Source organism: Rhinoraja longicauda, chromosome 11 (genome assembly GCF_053455715.1).
Source record: "Rhinoraja longicauda isolate Sanriku21f chromosome 11, sRhiLon1.1, whole genome shotgun sequence".
In the NCBI taxonomy this organism is placed as follows: domain Eukaryota; kingdom Metazoa; phylum Chordata; class Chondrichthyes; order Rajiformes; family Arhynchobatidae; genus Rhinoraja; species Rhinoraja longicauda.
The window spans coordinates 33,712,662-33,731,417 of record NC_135963.1 but is presented as its reverse complement, the minus strand read 5'-3'; positions in this window follow the sequence as shown (position 1 = coordinate 33,731,417).

Genomic DNA, 18,756 nt, shown 5'->3' with positions numbered 1-18,756 from the left:
GCATAGAAGTTCTTGATTAGCAGCAGATGTAAACTACTCTGAAGGTCAGTAATGATATTGTGCTGCCAAGATGAGTAAGCCAGTTCTGAATCCAAATAACTAAGTCAACCATTGGTCCCATGCACCTTAATCTTTTGTACCAACCTATTAAAGAAAAGGTAGATACTTTAGTTATCATCCTATTTATCCACCTTAATGCATTTGAAGTGTCCCAAAACAACCTCCTCGATCTCAAACTGCCATGGCACATTGGTATTCCCCACACTGATCTCATTGTCCTCCATGTTCCTTTCCTCAATCAATATATATGTAAAGTGCACATTAAGTAGCTATTCTACATCCTCTGACTCCAAGCACAAATTGACTCCTTTATCCTTGAGTGGTGCTATCTTCTCCCTGATTTCCCTATTGTTTTTAATGTACGTATAAAAAGTATTGGGATTTTCTTCAAAGTGACTTGTCAATGGCACTTTATGGCCCCCTTTAGTCCTTCTAATTGCCTACTTGAGTATTTTCCTGTTTGCTTTATATTCCTTAAAAGCCTGTCTTTTTGATCAAATTTACAGTCTCTTTGGTATTCCACTGTGCCCTTACCTTGACATGCCGATCCTGAATTCTGATCAGATGAACAGAACCACAATTTAGCAGCAGAAATGTAATACGGTTATGTTACTGCTAATTGGAGGAGAAAAAATCTGCTTCCATTCTCTTCCAGGAAATTTCATTTGAGGACAAGGTTATTGGTGACAACTGCAGACTCCTTGATAACAGCCGAGTTTGCATTCTGTTCATTTCAAATGCCAACTCTGTGCAGCCTTTGAGAAATGCTGGAACTTTATATCTCCTTTCTAATTTTCCTCATTGAGAGAGGCAATGGCTATCAAACCAGTCTGTTCAATCAATGACTGTTCACCTATTTTATCATAAAAGTTAAACATTAATGGTTTCTCAGGGAGAAGAATGAGATAATCTATGAGATTATATTCCACACAAAACTGTACACTTTTCATCTTCCGGCTTTCTTGTCGAAAATCTCTTTGCTATTTGTTTCTCTTAAACTTTCTTTCTCTTTAAAATCTTCACTCTTTTTGATGTTCAAGCTTGGCATTGATTTACTATTTGCAGATCAACCTTTGCTCCTTTCCAACAATTCTCTTCTTGCACTAAAGTTCTTGGCCTTTAATAATATCAATAAATACCCCAGTTGGTTTGGACTATTATTACATCTGCTGTTATTCTGTATTTTAGTACTCACAGTTATTCTATAATGTCATCCGCTGCTCTAGATGTCAACTTATTTATATCGGCGAAACCAAGCGCAGGCTCGGCGATCGCTTCGCTGAACACCTGCGCTCGGTCCGCATTAACGCAACTGATCTCCCGGTGGCCCAGCACTTTAAGTCCCCCTCCCATTCCCAGTCTGACCTCTCTGTCATGGGCCTCCTCCAGTGCCATAGTGAGGCCCGCCGGAAATTGGAGGAGCAGCACATCATATTTCGCCTGGGCAGTTTGCAGCCCGGTGGTATGAACGTCGACTTCTCCAACTTCAGATAGCTCCTCAGTCCCTCCCTTCCCCTCCTCCTTCCCAGATCTCCCTCTATCTTCCTGTCTCCACCTATATCCTTCCTTTGTCCCACCCCCGACATCAGTCTGAAGAAGGGTCTCGACCCGAAACGTCACCCATTCCTTCTCTCCCGAGATGCTGCCTGACCTGCTGAGTTACTCCAGCATTTTGTGAATAAATCGATTTGTACCAGCATCTGCAGTTATTTTCTTATTCTATAATGTCATATCCATTGGCATTATAATCATTCTCAGTTTATAATTTGTTCATCGATATCACACCCCTTTCTGTACACACAATTCATAACCAAAAGTGTTCTAGTATCTCTCTTTTAGATTCTGAAAAATAGTTGAAAATTCAAACTAAAAAAATGGATTTGGCTCTTTCCATTGGAGCAGATAGACTTCCAGTCAAGTTCCACAGCAAACATTGTTACAATAATACAGAGAACAGTAAAATAGTTGCCAGTTCTTGCCAATCCTTTCCCTCACCTCTCTTTGCCAGCTTTCTCCCCTCAACTCCATCAGTGTAAAGGGTCCAGATCTGAATTGCTACCTGTCCATTTCCCTGTGCAGAAGCTGCTTTGACTGTTGAGTTCCTCCAGCAGTTTGTTTTTGCTGAATACAGAGGTAAATTGGTCATATGACATAATTTCTTGACCTGATAACAGCTAATAATATTAATGATGCATTTGTTACATCTCAGAAAAAAAAGACATTCCATTAAATATGAGAAATAATGGAAAATTAAGGATCACGTGCAAAATAGGAAATAAACGTAGTATGAGTGAAGAGGTACTACTGGAGGCATTAAAGATCCTGAAAACTGATAAATCTCCAGAACCCAATGGCTTACATTGCAGGAATTTGACAGGGATAGTTAAAGAGATAATGGATGCTCTGCATTTTTCAAAATTCTATATAACCTGGAACGTTTCCTGCAGATGGGAGGTAACAAATGTGACCCCGTTATTTAAGAAAGTGGGGAGAGTGAAAACTATCGACCCCGTAGCTTAGCTTGACACAACTAGTGAAGAAAACACTGGAATCTATAATAAACAATATGATGTCAAGATACTCATAAAATATATTTTTTAGAAGGATCAGCTCAATGCCTCCATGAGAAGTGACTCAATTGTAATGAATTCTTTATGGTCCAATCAAAGTGAATCTTTATCAATTCCATCTGCTGTCCAGTCCCACAATCGTGTACGATCATGACAACATTTTTCTGGGCTGCTTCAATGAAATTCCCATCATATTTCTCTTGAGCCTTTGTGTTCACCACCTTGAAAGATCATCACCCAGCAGACTTTGTTGTGGTCTTGTAGTAGATATTCAGCTCATAATGTGTTAGTTTCTACTAGACTGCCTTGGGTTTGAGATGGTTTACTTTAGGAGGACATTTCGACTAGACTCGGGATCAATGTGGAGTGTTGCTGTATTCCCTTGCATGGACACCTTGGCATCATCCAGTTGGTGTTCCTTTTATAGAATTTATTTTGTTTGGCACCAGATGGCCTAACTGCCATTTTGAATCTGCCTGGCTTATATCATCCACCCCATGGACTTAAGGAAATATAAACAACATAATATGAACACTTTTCACCGTATGCAAGGCATTTTTCTCTCAGCCAGTGTTTAAAATACTTGCGACTTTGAGGCAACTGATGGCAGTTTTTCTTATCTGTCTTCATTCTCACATTTCACCAAATGTACTTGCTGCTGTAAGCCATCCAATGTTTCTATCCTGAATTTGGATAGTGCTGCATATCATTTTGTCTCATGCAGTAGCCACTCCTTCAGGCTGGATCCTCAATAGCACAACTAATCCGATCACTGATGACTGAGACTTCCAAATTGAAAAAAACCTGCAATTATCTGCTCATGGTCTTCGCCCATTAAAGATGTATTAAAATATTCTCCCTGCTCCAGGCTGTGTGCAAAGCACAAGTAATGGTCAAGTATTTTGTTTGTAAGTGGGCTGCAATGTGGTGACAGCATCTAATGCATTCTCTAACATCTTATTGGATGGTTTTATGGTATAGTACAATTCTCTCTCCTTGTGACAAAGTGAGAGATAATGTGATCTTTGGCCTGCTCTTTGGGGTTATCTGTCATTGCCAGCGCAAGATTCACATTAGTTATTCTATATACTGTTCCCATTCTTTAGACAAATAATTTCCCTGGAGTGTGGCTTAATTTGTTCCAATGCGTATCCTCTCAACTCAGTCACCTGATGTGAAGGAAGGAACTGCACATGCTGTTTTAACCCGAAGATAGACACAATATGCTGGAGTAACTCAGCAGGCCAGGCAACATCCCTGGATAGAAGGAATGGGTGACACAATGGCTGGTTTTCAATGCATGTCTGTGGACAGTTACGGGTGATATTTGGCATTTGATATTCTGATTCAGGCATGTTTTCGACATTTCAAGTTGCATCACCTGGCACATCTGGTATGATATCACATTATCTCTGTACAAGATAGTGGAAAAATAATTAACAATTCAACCAACATTAAATTATAATATTTAATTTTTAATTTTCTACTGTATATCATGTTTTTATCCTTGCGAGCAAAGCACCAAGGCAATTTTTTTGTATGTATACATACTCGGCTAATAATTTTTTAATTAAATTATTAAATTATTCAATTATTCAACATCATAGACATTTTATTAAATGAAAGAAAAGCTTCCAGTATTAGGAACAGCTATTTTATTGCAATGTTTACAGCAAAGACAGACAGACCTTCTGAGTAATATTACTCCAAGCAGCATTGCAACAACCCTAAAAGTACATGATACAATTTATTTGCTAAAAAGCGACAACCGATATTACATTGGACATTTGTTGTGATATCTGAAAATATTAGAACTGACCAAATAAATTTATGATTTGTTAATTACCAATGAATGTATATCTCTGAGAATAAGAGAGATTACAAATGTTTTGCACATGTCTATTGCATGGATAAAGTGTGAGGCACACAAGAATATTGATTAAGAATCTTGGTTTGATGCTCATGAGAGTGTGGACCAAGAAAAATCATGTAAAACTACGTCTTTTGAATTAAGGATGAATAAAATACTTTAATGGAATAATGGGCACCATACTTTTACCAAAACAAAGATTAGAAAAAGGTAGCAACAACAAGCTTGAGATACGATACGATAGAACTTTATTTATCCCAGGAGGGAAATTGATCTGCCAACAGTCATAAAACATAAAATACATGAAACATTAAATAGTTTAATAATTGAATAAAAAAATTATTTGCCAAGTATGTATACATAGAAGGAATTTGCCTTGGTGCTTTGCTCGCAAGGATAAAAACATGATATACAGTAGAAAATTAAAAATAAAACATTATAATTTAATTTAATTTAATTTAATTTAATGTTGGTTGAATTGTTAATTATTTTTCCACTATCTTGTACAGAAATAATGTGATATCATACCAGATGTGCCAGGTGATGCAACTTGAAATGTAGAAAACATGCCTGAATCAGAATATCGAATGCCAAATATCACCCGTCACTGTCCACAGACATGCATTGAAAACCAGTCATCGTGTCACCCATTACTTCTATCCAGAGATGCTGCCTGTCCTGTTGTTACTCCAACATATTGTGTCTATCTTCTTTTTAAACCAGCATGTGCAGTTCCTTCCTACACATCAGGTGTGAATGATTGCGGATGCGCAAAGATTGGGGAGGGGAGAGGGGGAGGAGGGGGAGGGGAGATAGTCTACCCCATGACAGAAGGGGGAGGAGGTGTACAGTTTTGATAGCCACAGGGAAGAAGGATCTCCATGCAACAGACATGTCCAAAACTATTTTGAAAATGCAAAAGAAGTTGTATAAAATGAATATGTTTAATGTTTCAGAGTTGTGCTATCTTCCTATCTCATAATAAAACTGTACCTCTAGTCAACAATATAAAATATATCTTTTACAGTCTTGCAATACAATAAATAAAAATGTATCCTTAAATGAGAAAATAAAAAATGCAGCAATCTTACAAGATATAAATTCAATTGGTGCTTGAATAGGTTTGTGAATGGAAAATAATTGACGAATGTATTTAAAAAATAAAGATGTCAAGGGATATTTTTGACACTGTCATGCACTCTATCTTGATAAAGTTGTAAATCATCCATATCAACTGAACCGCAGTGCATTACATTTTGAAGTCACAGGCATCTGCTATTCTTCATATAACAATAAATCTGATTATATACATAATATTCCTTCAAATGTGCTGGAAAGCACTTCTTTGACTGTGCCAGTTCTTCCATTAATATCAGCTTCATTGAACTTGTCTGGTTCGCAAATCATCTGTTTCAATTCAGGGACTAGCATTAGCTCTGGGTGCCTAATTGAATCTGGTTGGTGTCTTGGCTTACACTGTTCATTCATTGGGGTGGAGAACGCAACTGATCTCTAATTGCATCATATCTGGGGAATTGATGTTCATTTCTACTGCTCCTAACTAAAGTTGTGCCTGCAAGGAATTGTTTCTTTACTCTTGTAAAGTTGATACTTCCTTAAGCAACATCGACATCTTGCAGATCACTTTGTGCCCAATTCTCACTTCTGCTCTCTACGATCGCCTCAGCAAGCTAATTCCCTACCTCAAATCCCAGCCACTACCTGGACGAATACCAACAATACCTTCACTTTTAACTGCTTCACTCAGTAGCTGATACGTAACAGGGAACAGCTGCAACAAACAAGTGCCAGTGAATGAACATTTCCAACAAAGGAGTGGCTGATCATCTGCCATGATATTTAATGGCATCATCAAAGATGTGTTGCCTGCCATCGACGTTCTCAGATCACTATTTGGCAGAAAATTAAACTGGACAGGATAAGTATATGCCATTATTACAAGAGTCAGTCTTGGGGATAAGTATATACCCTGTTGCAAGAGGAATCCTACAGTGAATTTCTCACAGACCCAATTTCCACAGCAGATACACATTTATAATTCCTTCATAAGTGTGGAGTATGGCTTTAAGATGGATTTGAGATTGATGATACTATTAAATGTCGTCAGATATACTTACCTGAATAGGTGCTATCCCAGCAGGAGGTTTGGTACAAGCCAGGATAAAACAACTCCACATTATTGACACCACATCCTCGAGCCCAAACGCTCCGTCATTCCAGAGATTCCACAGTGCATTTTGTGGACATCATTGTAGCTGCTGTATGCCGTTTGTGGAGTGAGTGAATGTTAAGGGTTTTGTCTTGGGTGTGTCTGCAGATCAGAAGCATAGGCTGGGATGAGCTCTTGGAGTAAAGGTACCAAGATGTAAGGTAGATGACTGCTCCAAATGCCACCAGAGAGCATTGTAGGGGCTTAGATAAAAGGGAAAATTCATTACACTTGCTTTGGTAATTATCTTTATGGTGTAGTGAGTCCAGAAGCGGGTGAATGTTGAAGACAGAGTTTATTTGTATGGACAAAAACCCCGTAACAAACGCAATACTCACGACTGTGGACAACTAACGAATACGTCCTTACCGGACGGAGTTCAGCACTAGACTGGTTGTTTCTCCCGCGCTGGCACACCAAGTGACATCGGTAGCCAATCCGAGGGTTCGAAATTCCAGCCAATCCCTATGTCCCTACATGACCCCCCCCAGAACCCTCGGTACGGTACCGAACGGGCAGCCGGACTGCCTGACCTGAACGGGTACGGGGAGGGGAGGCCAGCACCCCGGGCGATGAGGGAGGCAGGGAGGGCCCTGCAGGCGGAGCCGATGGGAGCGAAACTGGAGGGGGAGGTAGGGTGGGTCCCTCAGGCGGAGGCGGCGCAGCTGGAGGGAGCGGAGGAAACACGACCGGGGGCAGCGGAGGCCCGGATGGCGGGGGAGAAGACGCAGCTGGGAAACCAGGTGGGCCGGCCAGGGGGCGGCCCCGGTGAGGAGGTTGACCCACGAGAACGGGACGGTCCTGGTCTAAGTGGGCCGGTTTAAGTCGGGAGACGGAGACGAGCTCCTGCCGGGTGCCCACTTGCAGAGTGAAGGTGACCGTCCCTCTTTTAAGCACCTGGAACGGGCCTTGGTAGACCGGCTGCAGAGGGGGCCGGTGGGAATCCCGCCGGAGGAAAACGAACTTGCAGTCGTGCAAGTCCGCAGGTACGTGCGCTGCGGCACTACCGTGACTGGAGGCCGGGACCGGGGCCAGGGAACCTACCCGAGCTCGGAGAGAAGCCAAAACTGACGAGACGGAAGACGGCAGGGGGGAGGATGTAGGCAGAATGTCACACGGCACCCGCAGGGGCGAGCCATAGACGAGTTCCACCGAGGAAGTACCCAGATCGGATTTAGGGGCTGAGCGAATACCGAGGAGGACCCAAGGCAGCTGGTCAGACCAGTCAGTGCCGGTCAGGCAGGCACAGATGGATGCCTTCAGCTGTCGGTGGAAGCACTCTACCATCCGTTAGCTTGGGGATGATAGGCGGTAGTCTGCTGCAAGCGGGACCCATACAGTTGCGCCAGCGCGACCCACAGGGACGAGGTGAACTGGGCGCCCCGGTCGGTCATGATGATGGCCGGAATGCCGAAACGGGCAACCCAATGTAACGCCAGGGCCCGTGCACAGAGGGCCGCCGAGGTGTCCGACAACACAAAAGCCTCCGGCCAACGAGTAAAACGTTCTACTTCGGTCAGGAGATGAGTGTAGCCCCTAGAGTAGGGCAATGGACCAACCAAATCTACATGAATGTGGAAAAAACGGACAGGCGGAATGACGAAATTCTGGCACGGAGGCTGGACGTGGCGGTGGACCTTGGAGGTCTGGCACGGGACACAGGCGCGGGCCCAAGCAGCCACCTGCTTCCGCAGGCCGTGCCAGACAAACCGAGCGGCCACCATAGCCGAGGTCGCCCGAATGGACGGGTGTGCCAGGCCATGAATGGCCTTAAAAACCTTACGCCGTAGGGTGGTCAGCACAACCGGACGGGGGTGGGGAAGGGAAACGTCATACCAAAGTGTGGTACCTGTGGGGCCGCATGCCACCTGGGCCAACCGCAACCCTGAGGCGGTGGAGGCGTACGCTGAGGCAACGTCTTCCAGGCGCTGAGCCTCCGCTAGCTCTTGAAAATCTACCTCAGCCCCCCCCCCCGCAGCAACAGAGGAAATGGCCGGCCGGGACAGGGCGTCAGCAACGGCGTTAAGCCTACCCGCGATGTGGCGAACATCCGTGGTGAATTCTGAAATGAGGGTGAGGTGCCGTTGCAGGCGGGCCGACCACGGATCCGAGACCTTAGAAAAAGCAAACGTGAGGGGCTTGTGATCCGTATAGGCAACAAAAACTCGGCCCCCCAAAAAATAGCGAAAATGACGGACAGCTAAATAGAGGGCCAGGAGCTCCCTGTCAAAAGCACTATAGTTCAGCTCCGGTCGAGTGAGCTGCTGGCTGAAAAACGGCAGGGGCTGCCAGTGACCATCGACCTGCTGTTCTAAGACCCCCCCCCCCCCCCCCACTGCCATGGGTGAGGCGTCCACCGTCAGGGTCATGGGGGCAGAGGAGCAGGGGTGCACGAGTTTGGTGGCGTTGGCGAGGGCCAGCTTGACGGCCTCAAAGGCCGCCTCGGCAGCCGTGGTCCAGACCAACTCAGCGGGGTTACCTGCGAGGCATTGGAAAAGTGGGCGCATGATCTGAGCAGCCGCAGGCACGAACCAGTGATAAAAATTCACCATGCCCACAAATTCCTGCAGGCCCTTGATGGTGGTAGGGCGGGGAAAAGAGCGGACAGCGTCCACCTTGTCGGGCAAGGGAGTGGCACCGGCCGGTGTGACCCGGTGACCCAGGAAATCCACAGCGGACAGGCCGAATTGGCATTTGGACGGGTGGAGGATCAGGCCGTGGTCCTGCAGCCTTTGGAACACAGTGCGAAGGTGGACCAGGTGCTCTGGGACCGAATGGCTAGCGACCAGGATGTCATCGAGATAAATAAACACAAAAGACAACCCGCAACCCACATGATCCATGAGACGTTGGAATGCCTGAGCCGCGTTTTTTAGACCGAACGGCATGCGCAACCACTCGAATAAACCAAACTGAGTTATCGTAGCCGTCTTGGGAATGTCCGGTGGGTGGACAGGGATCTGATGATATCCTCGCACCAAATCGATCTTTGAAAACACCGTGGCGCCCTCGAGGCTGGCTGAGAAGTCCTGTATGTGAGTGTCACATCTCCGTCTCAGATGTGTAATAATGAAGCAGACACAATCCGTGGTGATTACATTGCTTCGTTTGACTGTTTATTGTTTCTAGGCCTTGCAGCCTTTAGCACACACAGCAAGCACACTCTCCTGCTCTCCGGTCACCTGATACACACATCACCATATTTGCATATCATCATCATGATTCGTCATCATGACATCCCTCCTTTACCAGAATTAAACTTTAAATTACTGTGTTCTTTTCCCCCAATTAAACAATTCTTTACTTATTATGTTATTTTTCCTTAATACAAATATACAAATAATAACTTGTAAGTTTCTTTTGCCTCTAAACAAATATCATATAATTACTAAACAAAACTATAACTATAGTCTATAACACAAAATCGTCGTATCTTTTGGGAACTCTCCTTTCACGTTGTGGTCTACCAGCTGGCACAAGAACATCAAAGTCTGTTGAATCTGCTAAGGTGTTGTCATCCAGATACTGTCTCTGCTCAACACCTGCATCGCAGTCTGCTGCCTCTGGAACTCTGGTCACCACCTCAGGAATGTCTTCTGGTCCCTCTGAATCGGTAACTCTCGGTGGACTTTGGCCCTCGATTCGACTGTCTCTCGACATGTACTTTTTTACATTCGATACATTCCTCTTGTACATAACACCTTCTGGAGACTTGACTGTCACCCTGCTACCGCTCCTCGATACAACATTGTATGGCTCGCAATGGTAAGGAGTGTCCATCTTACCACCATCATCTCGCCTCACAAGTACGTCATCACCAGGCATTATTTCTGAGTGCCTGGCTCCTTGTTTCAAGTCGGCATACCATTTCGCCGCACCTTTCTTTTCGGCATCACGGTCTCTCAGCTCCTGGTCTTCCGTGATCTCTCGTACTTCTGGCATTTTAGTGCAAATTTTCCTTCCAAACAAGGCTTCTGCCGGGCTTTTCCCTGTTGTTGAGTGAGTGATCGCCCGATATACAGCTACGTATGCTAGCAGTGCCTCCTTCCAATTTTTCCCTTCGGCATGGGCGATTCGTATCCTCTTCTCTATGGACTGATTTTGTCTCTCGACTTCTCCATTAGCCTGTGGCCATTTAGGAGTCACTCTATGATGATGAATACCGGTGGTTCTCATGTACTCAGCAAACGTCTCTGACACAAACTGTGGTCGATTGTCGGAGTACAATGTAACAGGCAACCCATGTCTGGCGAAAATCTCTGTCAATGCCTGTACAGTCTTTTCTGCCGTAGTTGACTTCATCACCGCATATTCATGGTATCTGCTGTAGTAGTCTATCACTACCATAATTGATTCACCTGTTGGAAGTGGTCCTAGAAAGTCAACAGCTACGTCGACCCATGGTCCTGTTGGCAATTTCGTACTTCTAATTGGTTCCGGTGGGTTGCTCCTGCTTGTGATTTGGCATCCGTGGCAGGTCCTGACAAATTTTTCGGCATCTCTGTCATAACCTGGCCACCACACTTTGCTCCGCAAATTTTGTTTGGTACCAACGATGCCTAAATGTCCCTCATGAGCTAATGACACGATCCTTGCTCGTAGTGCCTGCGGGATCACCAATCTGTTACCTCTAAGCACACACTGACCAATCACACAAAATTCATCTTTTATGGGAACATATGCTTTGTAAGGGCATTGGTCCCATTGCCCACTATAAATACGCTTTCTGATATCATTAAGTTCAGGATCATGTTCTGATTCCCTTTCGACTTCCCTTGTTGCCACGGCTCTTGGCGTTGACTGAATTGCAACAAAGCGCACAAAGTTTTCTGCTTCCATCCCTAAAGTGGATGTTACTCCTAGCTGTTCATCCTTCAACAGTCTCGACAGTGGGTCCGCAATATTTGCTTTTCCAGCAATGTGGACTACTTTGTACTTGTACTTTTGGAGTCTCAGCACCCAGCGTTCTATTCTGGCACAGGGCTTGGACCTTGTTGAATAGATCACTTCCAGCGGCTTGTGATCAGTAACAAGTTCAAATTCAATACCGTACAAGTAAGCATGGAACCTTTCACAGGCCCACACTAGTCCCAGTGCTTCTTTCTCCGTTTGAGAATATCTTCTTTCCACGCTGGTTAAAGATCGACTGGCATATGCTATGATTCTGGGTCCATCAGCATGTGTCTGTACCAGCACTGCTCCCAAACCAACTGGACTAGCATCTGCTATGACTTTTGTTGGTGCAGCTAGATCATAATATCCAAGGGTTTCTGCACTCATTAGGCACTGTTTCAGGGTATTGAATGCCTGTCTCTGTTCATTTCCAAAATGGAACGGTATGTCTTTCCTGGTCAACTTTCTCAGCGGATCTGCCAGTGTAGCAAAATTTGGGATAAACTTTGCACAGTAATTGACCAGTCCTAGAAAGCTCCTCATCTCGGTTGCATTCTGAGGTTCACGTGCATCTGCAAGATCTTTCACTTTAGCCTTTGCCGGGTTCAGCCCTTCACTTGTGAGTCTGTGTCCCATGAAATCCATCTCAGAGACACCAAACTTGCACTTGTCCTCATTCACAGTGAGACCTGCTTTTTGAAGTTTAGTCAACACTAGCTTCAATCTCCTGTCATGCTCTTCACGAATTGATGCATGGACGATGATGTCATCTGATATGTTTGCTGCTCCAGGTACCCCTTGAATCACTCTGTGGATTTCATACTGATAGATCTCAGGGGCAGCATTGATTCCAAACATCAATCTTTTGTACCGGTACAATCTGCAGTGAGTGACAAATGTTGTCACCTCTCTTGACTCTGGATGTAATTCCAATTGATGATATCCCCACTTGAGATCAATTTTGGAGAACACTTTACTAGTTGATAACTCTTGTAGGACTTCCTCGATCATCGGAATTGGGTGTCTTTCTCTGATTATTGCTTCATTGGCTCTCCTCATATCCACGCACAGTCTGATATCATTATTGGGTTTCGGCACTATCACTACTGGACTCACCCATGGTGTTGAATGTTCAACTGGCTCGATAATGTCCTGATCAATCAACTCCTTGATTTTAGCTTCTACTTTTCCACGAAGTTCAAATGGCGTTCCCCGCACTGGTTGTGCTATTGGCTTAACAGTTCCATCAACAGCTAACTTCACTTGCCGGCCTTTCAATTTTCCAACTCCTTGGAATACTGAGTGAAATTCCTGCTTTATGTCGTACAAAGACGTACAGGTATGTAGGTTAATTGGCTGGGTAAAATGTAAAAATTGTCCCTAGTGTGTGTAGGATAGTGTTAATGTACGGGGATCACTGGGCGGCATGGACTTGGTGGGCCGAAAAGGCCTGTTTCCGGCTGTATGTGTATGGTATGGTATGGTATGTCCTCATATGACTGCACTGAATTGACATGCACTCCGATGTGAAGCACTCCCAGCTCTCCAGCTGTATTTCTGCTGAGCAGGGGTTCTCCTTTCTCCTCTATCACCACGAATTCTGCAACAGCTTTTCTATCTCCGACTTCTACGTCAGCCGTGAAACATCCAATGGTCTGCAACGGTTCAGTTGTGGTGTATGGATATAACTTCCTACTACACCTCCTTGACATGCACTTGATTTTCTGCTGTTTCAAGCATTCCCACAGTGATCTGTCAATTACGTTGCAGTCGCTACCAGAATCTACAATCACTGGCACTGTAATACCTCCGATGGTCACTGCAACTTTTTCCAGATGGCTATCATTCAATGCAAACTGATAATCCCTTTTAATAGCATGCTCACCATCCTCATCACTTCCGAACTCATCTTCTACGTGACGGACGTGACTCTTCTTTTTCTGCCACGGTCTGTCTAATTTGTCACTGGACTTCACTTTCTCCCTTGCCTTGGAAGATTCACTTTTGTAATCCCTTGTATTGTCCCTGGCCTTACTTTTGCATTTCTTTGCAAAATGATCTTTGCCTCCACATTTCCTACACGTTCTACCTTTTGCTGGACAACATGCATCTTTCCCTACGTGACCCATGTTGCCACACCTGTAACATTCAATCTCACGTTCAGGCTTACTTCTTTGTCTCCCGTGGGACAACCAATTAACTAGCCCAGTCTTGGAATCTTTTAATTTCATGCTGTGAAACTGTCCCTCAACAGCTTCCAGTGCTGCCGCAATCGACAAAGCATCATTTAAGTTTAACTCACCGCCTTTTTCTAGCAGCCTTCTCCTGAGCTTGTCTGACCTGCAATGCTGGACAACCTGATCCAATATCTGGTTTTCCACATCAGCTGCCACATATTTGCATCCTAAATATTTGATTAATAAATATTTAAATAAATAAATATTTGCTCGTCACAAATTGAGCTACAGTCTCGCCCTCTTCCTGGGTTGTTTTGCGGAATAAATGGCGTTGAAATGTAGCATTCGGTACCACCACATAATGACTGTTCAATGCATCAACGGCTTTCTTATAGTCATCCTTCATACCGGTGTCAGGGAGTGTTTTAAACATTTCTCGAACTGCTGGCCCCGCAGTGAAGAGAAGCAACGCTCTCCGCTGCGCTTTCTGCGCCGGCGTACTCTCATCAAGAAAGAGCCCGCGACTGTCAGCGTAGGCCTCGAATTCCTCCAGCCAAGCTTTCCATTTCAAGCTGACAGTACTCGCATCACCCATCGGATCAAAGTGTGGAACTCCACGAAGTGCTAAGAAATCAGCTCCAGCAACAGCCATAACAACCTTTTTCTAACTTTTTTTTTTCCAGCAGGTAGTCTCGGATTCAGAATCCAAAATATCCAAAATATCCAGAATATCCAGAATATCCTCGTCGCCAATGTCACATCTCCGTCTCAGATGTGTAATAATGAAGCAGACACAATCCGTGGTGATTACATTGCTTCGTTTGACTGTTTATTGTTTCTAGGCCTTGCAGCCTTTAGCACACACAGCAAGCACACTCTCCTGCTCTCCGGTCACCTGATACACACATCACCATATTTGCATATCATCATCATGATTCGTTTTCATGACAGTGAGGGATCGGATAGCGGTCAGGCCGGGTGGCAGCGTTAAGACGCCAGTAGTTCCCGCATGGTCTCCACCCCCCAGATGCTTTGGAGACCATGTGCAAGGGGGAGGCCCACGGGCTGTCTGAAGGCCGAACGATCCCCAGCCATTCTAAATTCAGGAACTCCTCCTGGGCTATGGCCAGCTTGTCGGGGGGCAGACGCCGAGCCCGTGCAAATACCGGCGGCCCCTCGGTGGGGATGAAATGGACGACCCCGTGCTTGGCAGAAGGGGCATCGATCCGCTGTACTAGGAGCTCTGGGAACTCTGCGAGGACTGCAGCGAACTGATCGGGGGCCGTGGTGACGGCCCGAATCGACGGGCAGGGTAGGGTGGCAGGTGGAGGAGTAGCAGGCTCCACGCTGCTAGCCGAGGGCTGTAGGCCCTTCCCGCGGACGTCTGCGACCAACGAAAAGGCCCAGAGGAAATCCGCGCCTAGGATGGCCTGGCCCACATCTGCAACGATGAACTCCTAATGGTAGGTCGCGGGCCCGAATGACAGGGACATGGCCCTCTTGCCGTAGGTACGGATGGGACTGCCGTTGACCGCGATGAGGGGCGGACCTTTCCTACCTGCTCGAACTTCGCAGCCGTAGGGAGGCACGATGCTAACGACCGCTCCCGTGTCGACCAGGAAAACGGTGCCAGTATCTCGATCCTTGGGGTAGAGGCGGCGGTTGCGGCCGATCGAGACTGCCTCTATGTTCGATCGGCCGAGGCATTTCCTGTAAAGGTGCACGGGGCTCTGCAATTCCGGGCCTCCCCGCCTCACCGCTGGTGGAAGAAACACCAGCCGCGCCTGTGCGGCTCTGTTGCGTGGGCCCGCTGCAAAATGGCGGGCGCTGCAGCTCCGTCTTGGCGGGCTTTCTGTAAAATGGCGGCTGCTGCGCAGCCATCTTGGCCGCGCGGCTGGCCGCTCCTAGGCCTGGAAACCCGGTTGTTCGACTCGTCTCCTGCCGGGGCCTCCGTCACGAGGGCGTCCGCCTTCTCCGCGAATGCCACCGGGTCTGCAAAGGAGACGTCCGCCAAAACTAACCTGACGTCTCGGGGCAACTTCTCTCGGAATGCCGCTTCGAACATGATGCACGGCCGGTGGTCGCCGATCAAGGTGAGCATCTCAGTCATTAGGGCGGACGGTAGTCGATCCCCCAGCGCCGGTAGATGTAGGAGCTTCAGAGCTCGCTGGTTCGGGCTAAAGCCACAAACCCTCAGGAGGAGCATCTTGAGCCCCACGTACTTCTCGGTTTGGGGAGGGTTTTGGGAGCTGGGACTCTATCTGTATGAACCACAGGTGCGGTTGATGAGCCCAGAATGGGGGCAGGTGAACGTCGGTCGCGCTGTGCTGCCCATTGTTCGCTCCTTCCATCTTCTTGTGATCTTCGATCACGTCGGGGTCACCAATGTAGTGAGTCCAGAAGCGGGTGAATGTTGAAGACAGAGTTTATTTGTATGGACAAAAACCCCGTAACAAACGCAATACTCACGACTGTGGACAACTAACGAATACGTCCTTACCGGACGGAGTTCAGCACAAGACTGGTTGTTTCTCCCGCGCTGGCACACCAAGTGACATCGGTAGCCAATCCGAGGGTTCGAAATCCCAGCCAATCCCTATGTCCCTACAATGGCATATTTTTAAAGAAGTGATAACAGAATGCTTGGACAGACTTACATGAAAGGACACAATGATTTAATGTTATCCCCATCGCCCTTTTCATGTACGACCACTTTCATCATTCCATCTCTTGTCTCCAACAGATCACATTTATTCGCTTTGGTTCTTGCCACCAGCAATTCTATTGATGATCTTTCATTAGAATTGGGAATGAGCGGCTTATGCAATGGCTGAGTGGCCAACACTTTTATTTTCTAGGTGCTTAAACTTGGGTGTGACCCACAGTGCTGTGAGTTAGGGAATTCCACAAATGGTAATATATTTCCAGTTCAGAATGCTGTATGATTTGGAGGGGACTTGCAGGTACTGGTGTTCCCTTGTGCCAACTTTCCTTTCCCTTCTTGCTGGTACAGATATAGGGTTTGAAAATTACTGTTGCCATGGTCTCAAGAGTAATTCAGCTGCATAGGCCTGGCAAGTTGCCATTTCGTTACACAGGGTGAATGTTTAGGATACACCAAGAAGCTGTCTGGTCTTGAATGCTGTTAAGCTTCTTGCATTCAAGGCAAATGGAGAATATGTCATAACACTCCTGCCTTGTGCTTTGTCAATGGTGGAAAAACTTTGCGGTGTCAGGAACTGATTACATATGACATAGCACAGGAAAAGGGCCTTTGGCCCATGGCATTTGTAAAGAATATGATGCCTACTTAAACAAATCCCTTTTGCCTGCACATGCTCCATTACCTTTCATTCCTTGCATTTTCATGTTTCTATCTAAAAGCCTCTTAAATGCCACTATCATATCAACATCACCCCTGACAGCACATTCCAGGTACCTTCGACTTAAAAAAAAAACTTGCTTCGCACATTCCCAGCTGCGAACAGCCGCACCACAGACCAGAATCCACCTGGTAGGCCTGGCCTCCCAGGAGGCTGTGGAAAAGCCAATGGAGCCTCGGTGGCAGTGGTGAGCCTCGGTGCCGGTGAAGCCTCGGCATCAGTGAAGCCTCAGCAGTCGTGAGGCCTCACCGCCATGAGGAGGGCGGAAGAACAATGGAGGACCTGGCGCGGGGAAGACTGCCGTGTGGCAGGAGGAAGACCGATGGACAATGGGGAGATCCAGCGTGGGGAGTCCACTGTGGGGGAGGGGAAGGGGGGGTAGAACAAAGGATGAGCTGGCGTACTTTGTAACTTTGTCAGCGCTGTAGGTGGCTGCTATTTGTATACCTTGGGTATGCAAGCAAAGCATTTCACTGTGCCTTGTCACATGTGACAATAAATTATTCCATTCCATTTCATTCCAACTTTCCCTTTCTAATCTTAAAACTGTGCCCTCTAGTATTTGATTTTTCCACCCTGGGAGTTGTAGGTCAAGGGTAGAAATCCAGGCCAGGGCAGCATCAGTTGCTGGATGGATGGCCTTGATGCCACCAGGGAAAAGCCTCAGTGAGCAGTCATTCACGATGTGTGGGATGGTCTGGTCTCGATTGTCGCAGTCGCAAGCAGGGCTGTCTGTCATCCCCCACTTGTGCAGGTGATGGGCTGTTCTTGCATGGAGGATGTGGTTCCTGTTCAGGGTTAGCCATTGCTTGCGATGAGGTCAAATCCTGGTGGTTTCACTGTAGGGTCTGTGGTGACCTCTCCGTTGTTGGTGTTGGCATCTTTCCAGGCTCTGCGCCACTCAGTCTTGGGGTCAAAGTCTTCCAGGGATTTGGCTGAAGACCAGAAGGGTTTGCGGGACTTCAGGCGCATGTTGGGCAGATTGTTCAAGTCAGCATGGATGGGAAGGTCAGGGTTCGCCTCCATGGTGCACCAATCTTGGTTTTACCAAAACACACAATATCACATTTGGTGAATTGGTGCTTTGGCTTAAAGGGCAGTCACTCTTACGTCACTTCTAAAATCCATGCTGTAACAATCCTGGTACAGTTTGACTAGAGGTATTTTAGCTACAGGACCATTTAAAATTAATATCATCATTAACAGTAATGGTTAACTTTAAAACTAAATAATCTAGACTACTAGTTTTAAATGTAAAAAGGTTACTTTGAAAGTGTTCACACACTGGACACACTTTTTTTTCTAAGGCATAAATTCAGTGTGACTAACATTCTTAATATATATTGTTCCATTAACAGAGCATGTGACTTTTGACAAGAGTTAAAGTAAACAGACTCGCCACTGCGTTATTAATTATCGCTTGAGGCTTTGTTGGAGAAGTTATTATATCACAAAGCACACTTTGCGAATTATGCACACAAAACAGATTGATAATCTGAGAACAATTAATCTTTTAGAGTTATAGACAATAGACAATAGACAATAGGTGCAGGAGTAGGCCATTCAGCCCTTC